The sequence below is a fragment of the Macrobrachium rosenbergii genome, chromosome 26, assembly GCF_040412425.1.
Source record: "Macrobrachium rosenbergii isolate ZJJX-2024 chromosome 26, ASM4041242v1, whole genome shotgun sequence".
In the NCBI taxonomy this organism is placed as follows: Eukaryota; Metazoa; Arthropoda; class Malacostraca; order Decapoda; family Palaemonidae; genus Macrobrachium; species Macrobrachium rosenbergii.
Genome location: NC_089766.1, coordinates 4,287,606 through 4,296,007, shown reverse-complemented (window position 1 = coordinate 4,296,007; position 8,402 = coordinate 4,287,606). Strand labels below are relative to the sequence as shown.

The window sequence follows — 8,402 nt, the reverse complement described above, 5'->3', positions numbered from 1 at the left end:
ACACCTAAAACTGAACATATTTTCCTTTTAAATCTATAAATGTTTTTATGAATCTTCCTTTTCAGTCCAACAAAAATAAATTTGGAATATATTCATTTTCATAAAGGGGCGTTATACTCCAAGCTAAAATTTATCTCATAATTTTAATTTGTCTATCTACAAGTGGTATGTGATTCCATATTTATAAGTAATCTGTGTACAATAATCTCCTTTATTTAGAAGAAAATCTGTTTTATGCAAGCAAAGGTACACGTACTTAAAAGCTTATGTAATACATTATAAACCTGTATGAACACATGTTGATACAATGACAACACAAACTTAAAAGTTTATGTAATACATTATAAACCCGTATGAATACATGTTTATACAATGACAACACATACTTAAAAGTTTATGTAATACATTATAAACCTGTATGGATACATGTCGATACAATGACAAATAACCTTAAACCAAAACATAAACAAAAAGTGCTAAACCAACAACAAATACAAAGATAGTCAAATAAAAAAAATTTTTTTTTGTCAAATGCTTCTTCAGTCTTTGCTATTCAAGGTCTCTCTCTCATGAGAATGTTTTTGTACCCCTTGTACCAAGTAATGTTTATGTTTTTGTTTTTGTTTATTTTCAGGATGAGCAAAAGGACGTTAGATAACTAGATTATCTGTTGAGGATAATGGAAATGACTTAAATGCGAACATGTATTAATACATTTCACGATTATACATGGACTTTTATAATACAAAGATGTGTGTGTGCATACACACACACTGGAATGAATAAGCGTACACATACAACAAACAAAAACATACACACATACACACCAAATGAGATGGTGTATGTAAGGAATTGAAACCTTAATATGAAAATGTATTAATACATTTAATGATTATACATATACTTCACAATACGAACATGAGTGTACATACACACTCTAGCATGAACAAACGTATGCATACAACACACTCACACACACACACACACACATCAAATAAGATGGTATATTCAAGGAATTGAATCCCACACGCCACCAGAAAAATGGTAAAAGCATATCCCCTTCTTTAAATGATGACAGGCCAACCCCCCCCCCCCTCATCAGTCTTGGGTGGGGGAGGGATACTAGAAAGTAGGGGAGGGAAGGGTGTTAAGGGGGAGGGGTGAGGGCTTGGCACACTGCGGAAGACTGTCCAAAAACGGAGACGGCCACGTCTATAGATGACAGATCCCGACAGATCCCTTCCAGGGAGTCGAAAAATGAATGGAATATGAAAGAGATTTTGCGGGAGATGCTAGCTCATAGAATAATAATAATAATAATAAAGATAATAATAATAATAATAATAATAATAATAATAATAATAATAATAATAATAATAATAATAATAATAATAATAATAATTTCAATGAATTTAGGTCATAATTTTTACACCAGTCTTTAAAAATTCAACAAATGTTTCCCCAGAATTAATAATAATAATAATAATAATAATAATAATAATAATAATAATAATAATAATAATAATAATAATAATAATAATAATAATAATAATAATGTGTATTTATAAATTTTCTTGAGTAACAAAATTCCACAATTTGATTTGCCTCTTCCAGCCCAGTCCAATTTATGTATATTTATATATGTATATATATATACTTGAAAAACACAACTAAAATTACAAAAAAAACACCTAACAAAACAAACACAAAAACAAAACAAAACACTGTGTATTCAAAGTTGAACAATTATCTCTGACAAAAGAAAGATAAAAAAGAGAGCATATACGCCCATTAAACAATTTCTTTCAACGCCAGTGCCCACCGTGGGCGTATGGGCGGCCGAGCTTTTATAATCTTAGTTGGATGGGAACAGGAAAAGAGAGAGAGAGAGAGAGAGAGAGAGAGAGAGAGAGAGAGAGAGAGAGAGAGAGAGAGAGAGAGGGGGTGTTTAGAAAAGTATTAAAAAAATGCTATGTAATTTTAGGTATATTGGAAATAAGACACAAGAACATGAGAGAGAGAGAGAGAGAGAGAGAGAGAGAGAGAGAGAGAGAGAGAGAGAGAGAGAGAGAGAGAGAGAGAGAGAGAGCGCAGGAAAAAAAAAACAAAAGCACTTCTAAACAAACATACACCAAAGAAATAAATAAAATCCGTAAAAAAACATCATACTGACTCAAAATGACGAAAGAGGTTAAAAGAAGAACAACCAAAAAGAAAAACGAGAGCCAAAAAGGAAATTAAAAGCAGACAATAAAAAAGAAAAACAATCAACGAAATCCTAAAACGAAGGCAAACTTTCCCAAAAGCCCAACAGCTCAGATTTCGCAACGGAGGAAGAAAACTGATACGCACGAAGGAGCTTCTTTTCTGAATGACATATAATGACAGGAGGAGGAGGAGGAGGAGGAGGAGGAGGAGGAGGAGGAGGAGGAGGAGGAGGAGGAGGAGGAGGAGGAGGAGGAGGAGGAGGAGGAGGAAGGGGGAAGGAGGAGGTGAATGATAGCGAGATCAATGCTGGTTGCAAATAACTTTTTGCAAAATGATTGTGTGTGTGAGAGAGAGAGAGAGAGAGAGAGAGAGAGAGAGAGAGAGAGAGAGAGAGAGAGAGATGAGATTCCAACAACTAATTATATCCAAGATAATGCAATTTTATAACAAGGGAAAGAGAGACAGCGAGTGAAAGAGTGAAATTCGACCAACTCATTACATCCATAATAAATCCATTTTCTATTTAGAGAGAGAGAGAGAGAGAGAGAGAGAGAGAGAGAGAGAGAGAGAGAGAGAGAGAGAGAGAGAGAGAGAGAGAGACATCCCACGCACACTAATTACATCCCAAACCATACCCTATCATAACTGGTTGTAATTTATGACCCTTCTCCAGATGATAAATAACTCGGGAGGTACTGGTTGTCAAAATCCCCTGAAGATTTATATTGCAAAACTTCAACTGAACTTCCCCAAACTTCCCAAGGGTCCCCCTGATATCCCGGTGAATCGTTTGGCCTTCGATTCCCAAAACTTCCAGCGTTTTCTAAACTCTAATCACAAACCCTGTCTTGCATTATTCTGCTATTGATGAGTTGATGAGTTTATGCAAATTACTCTGAAACGTTGAGGCAATGTGATGAGTTATCACCAGGGGAAATTCTACAGTTTTAAGCTTTACCAGACCCTTTGGTAGTTGCCATACAAACTCGTCGAAATCATCGTTATCATCATAATTATCATCATTTTCATCAAAATCATCATCATTATCATCATCGAAAAAGCTATAAAGTGGTATCATGACCTCAAAAATGATGCAAAGTTTGGTTTTTATTTAACATAACCAAACCAAGAATGATATCGACAGTTTGGTTTAATTATACATGATAAAAACAAGTAAACAATGCGCCGAAGTTTCTTCGGCGCAATCCAGTTTTCTGTACAGCCGCTACAGCATATAATCTTTCGGTGGTCTCGGTATAATGCTGTATGAGCCGCGGCCAATAAAACTTTGACCACGGCACGGTGGTGGCCTGGCCTACATAGGTGCCAGAAGCACGATTATGGCTAACTTTACCATTAAATTAAATAAAAGCTACTGAGGCTACAGGGCTGCAATTTGGTATGTTTGATGACTGGAGGGTGGATGATCATCAAAACAATTTGCAGCCCTCTAGCCTCAGTAGTCTTTAAGATCTGAGGGCGGACGGACAGATAAAGCCGGCACAATAATTTTCTTTTACAGAAAACTAAAAACCAAGAATTAAATTCATAAGGATTATATCAAGTTTATTGCCTGGTTAATATCTGATAATTATCTGATAATTATTCGGTTATTCTGACCCATTCCGAGATCTAGGATTGAAACAGTGTCTTAAGGATGGCGCTAGGATGAATCCTTTTAGCAGGATATAATCAGTCCGACAGGATATTTCATCAGAGAGCTAGGATAGCGCTAAGATGCATCCTTCTTCTCGCAAGATATAATCAATTTGATGGGATATTTCATCAGAGATCTAGGATTTAAACTGTCGTAAGGACGGCCCTAGGATTCATCTTCCTTCCTGCAGGATATAATCAATGTGATAGGATATTTCAATTTTACTCTCGTTCCACTAAAGGATCTCTTTTCCCTTTATAGGATATTCAGGTTTCTCTACTCTTCGCAGGATCCCCTTCCAGTGTAAGGTATCCTCATCTCCACAGGATATCGTTGCCTGCAAAGGATATCCCCGACTAGTATCCTTTCAGGATATGGTGATCGTAACAAGAAATGTGTTTGGTCGACAGAAAACTTTGTAAAACAAGAGAAAAATCCCTTAAATTTTTATGTTACGGTAAACATATTTTGAGAGAGAGAGAGAGAGAGAGAGAGAGAGAGAGAGAGAGAGAGAGAGAGAGAGAGAGAGAGAGAGAGAGAAAAAATAATAAGAATCTACATGACAAAGAGAGAAAGAGTAAAAAATTTAAATAAGGATTTACGAGAGAGAGAGAGAGAGAGAGAGAGAGAGAGAGAGAGAGAGAGAGAGAGAGAGAGAGAGAGAGAGAGAGAGAGAGAGAGAGAAGAAAATATTAAATAAGGGTCTCCTGGAAAGAGGAAGAATAAAATTCAAGTAAGGACCTGCAAAAGAGAGAGGAGAGAGAGAGAGAGAGAGAGAGAGAGAGAGAGAGAGAGAGAGAGAGAGCAGAACATAACGATTCTTTTTCCCCCTGTCTTTAATTACCGGACATCAGAAGCGAAAACAAAAGACCGGTGTCTGATAAAACCTTCGTCAGGAAAACTTCTACTGACGAAGGCGGCCATTTCAGGGGATGGAAAGACGTTATTGGCCTCGTTACTTAAAACGGCGTCGTTAACGCACTTCTTGCGTCGAAGGTAGACGTCGTGTGAGCCGCTAACGAGTCTCAGGGCTACATTATCGTGTCCTGGCAACTTACTGGTCAACAGGCTGTGCGGCCGATTTCTTTCTCTAGATTTACAATTATTAGTTTTTATCGATTCTTGAAATGACAGCAGAGGTCTTTTTATACTTTTATTAATAAGAGGTAATAAATTCCTTGTCGTATAAATAAAATAAAATTTACAGAAAAATAAAAATTATGAAAATAAAAATAATAATAATAATAATAATAATAATAATAATAATAATAATAATAATAATAATAATAATAATAATAATAATAATAATAATAAAATACCTGAAAGCTATCTGTACAGATTTATCCTTAAGCATATGGACATATTCATAACTGGATTTGTGTCTCCAATAATAATAATAATAATAATAATAATAATAATAATAATAATAATAATATAATAATAATAATAATAATAATAATAATAATAATAATAATAATAATAATAATAATAATCTATCTGTAAATACACTTCTACAAACAGGAAAATATTAACATCATAATAAAATAATCAATTTACTAAAACCTAAAAAATCATCATAAATGATTAAGACACATTTTCCTTCTTTTCATCCCAATTAAAAAAATCGAAAGAATTTTATAAACTCTGAATAACTTTCAATACATTTTATCCCCATTAAATAAATTTCAACACATCCTAACGGGCTCTTGCGGGCAAATGGCACACTAAGAATAAATTTCCAGCAAAAAAAAAAAAAAATAAATAAATAAATAAATAATTAGGCAAATGCGGAAAAGAGAAAATTAGTCTTAGTCTATGGAGAGAGAGAGAGAGAGAGAGAGAGAGAGAGAGAGAGAGAGAGAGAGAGAGAGAGAGAGAGAGAGAGAGAGAGAGAATATATAAAGAACATTAAAAAGAAAATATTAAATAGGGGTGTACTGGAAAGAAAGCCAGAAGCAGCCAAACGGCAGCCAACCAACGGTCCATATTAGCAGGCTAATTTGAAGAGAGAGTAAGAGAGAGAGCAAAGAGGATATTAAATAAAGGTGTCATTAAACTAAAAATATTAAAAAGTGTACTGGAATTGATATAAAAATAAATTTCGGCGGGGATTTCAGAGAGAGCTAAAGATGCCGAGGTGGATTAGGAGTTGCTGAAACTTGCGTGAAAGATATTCATTTTCAAGTATTGTGCGAATTTGTTCATTGGCATATTTTGAATGCATGTTCATGAATATTAGAGTACATAATTATGTATGCATGTATACATATTTAAAAAAAATGTATATACATAATTTAAAGAGTAAATGAGAGAGAGAGAGTATAGAGACCAGAATATATAAAGAACCCCAACTCCATTCACACAACAGAACACAAACACACAACCAACGGTATATATAATATATAATAAAGGATATATATATATAATCATATATATATTTGAATATCGGCGGGGATTTCATGTAAAGATGTGTGTGGATTGTGTTGCTGAAACTTGCGTGAAAGATATTCATTTTCAAGTATTGTGTGCATATATACATATTTTGAAAATGTATATACATAATTTAAACATAAATGTGTGCATGTACATACATTACATACATAAATATATACATAATTTAACATAAATGTATATATACATACATACACACACATATATATATGTGTGTGTGTGTCATTTCTGTCAATAAAAAGTCTTATAAAAAAGGTTCCTGTTAAGGTTTTTTAAAGAAATAATTCCTATGACGAGGAAATATGTACTTTTTTAAAATAAAAAATGCCATATTAAATTTTTCGCTCTTAATAAACCCGTTTAATTTCATTATGACTAAATATAATCAATGATGAAAAAATTTACCAAGTATATATATACACTTGATTTTCAAAAAATATATTTTTCGACAAAACTGCATTTCATTTGAATTCTAAATAAACTCACTTTTTGACATAAAATAACATTTCATAAAAAATCTAATCCAGACCAAATACATCAGTACATTCCATTCGAACAAAAAAAAAAAGACAAACGCAAAAAATCCTGTCCCTGGAACAAAAAAATATGCACACAAACACAAACAAACCTGTCCTCGGGAAAAAGTTCACAAACAAAAATAAAACCTGTCCCAGGAACAAAAGAAAAGCACAACAACAAAGTCCTGTCCCTAGAACAAAAAACATACACACAAACACAAAAAACCTGTTCCGGGAACAAGCAAAAAAAATAATAATAAAAAAAAAAAAAACCTGTCCCAGAAGAAACACAAAAAATCTGTTCCGAGAGAGAGAGAGAGAGAGAGAGAGAGAGAGAAAAGTCCCCGAAGAAACAAAAAAAATTCTGTACCGAGAACAAAAAACACATAAAAAAAAAAACACACAAAAAACCCCTGTCCGGCCACCTTCATAAACTCCGCCGACACCGAGAGGTGACCTTTGTCGATCCGATTCCCAAATTAATTTATCCTCTCAGGGTAAGGCCCAGTTGTCACGTGACCTGGACGCCCGTCGGCGCTGATGGGGAAAAATGAGGGGGGGGAAGGAGGGGAGAAATGGGAGGGGAAAAAGAGAGGGGGAAAATGAGAGGGGAAGAAATGTCAGGGAAAGAAATGCACTGGATGAATTTTAGGGGAAATGTTAGGGAAATAGGGATAAAATGTTAAGAGTTTTATAAGAACGAAGGAAAAAATAAAGCAAATAAATTACAGGGGAAAATGTTAGGGAAATAAGGATAAAAGTTGTAAGAGTTTTATGCGAACGGAAAATAAAGTAAATAAATTAAAAGGAGAAAATGTTAGGGAAATAGGGCGAAAAATTGAGTTATATAAAAATGAAAAAAATAAATTAAATAAATTACTGGGGAAATATCAGGGAGATAAGGAAAACTGTCAAAGAATTTTAAAAGAAGGGGAAAACAGGGTATGAAAGGAGAAGTCAGGAAATTGGGGAGATACAAAATAATTATGATAAATTGCGAAAGATAAAAAAACAGGAAAATTTTATTTTTAATATACAAATTAGAACGGAAACAAAATCGAGAGACATTGAAGGGATAAAATAAATATCATACGTAGGGAGAGAAAAAGAAATGGGGGTAAATTTAATACATAAGTAAGAAATTAAACAAACGTGAAATGTAAAAAGTAAATAGAAATAGAGAATGAGATCGAAATATCATGGAACAATGAAAAACATAAGTAAAAGTAAATGTACGAAAAACGTGAATATTTGAAGCAAGATGAAAAAAAAATGAAAATTGCAATATTCGAAATCCTAGATAAACAAGGAAGTGTCAAGACAAAGGACAAAAAGAAAAGACTCTTCCTTCTGTGACGCCAGCTTAACTGTAAAATTAAAAACATATCTACTGTGATGACTATATTATAGTAATTTAATAGCAATGGATATTCAAACCAATTTTTAAAAAAATATTCAATACACGAATAATAAAATTCATATTAATATATTTCACTATTATCTTTTTCAAAGTGTTATTGATATGGAAAGCTCGTTACCTAACATACAAACATACATACAGTGAAATA

The 8,402-nt window shown here is 33.4% G+C and overlaps 1 protein-coding gene across 23 annotated transcripts in view; it reads right to left on the bottom strand.

Annotated features, from left to right (window-relative positions):
* LOC136852943 (transient receptor potential-gamma protein-like) overlaps positions 1–8,402 on the bottom strand; it is a 698,042-nt gene that overhangs the window by 254,083 nt on the left and 435,557 nt on the right. The window lies entirely within an intron of this gene.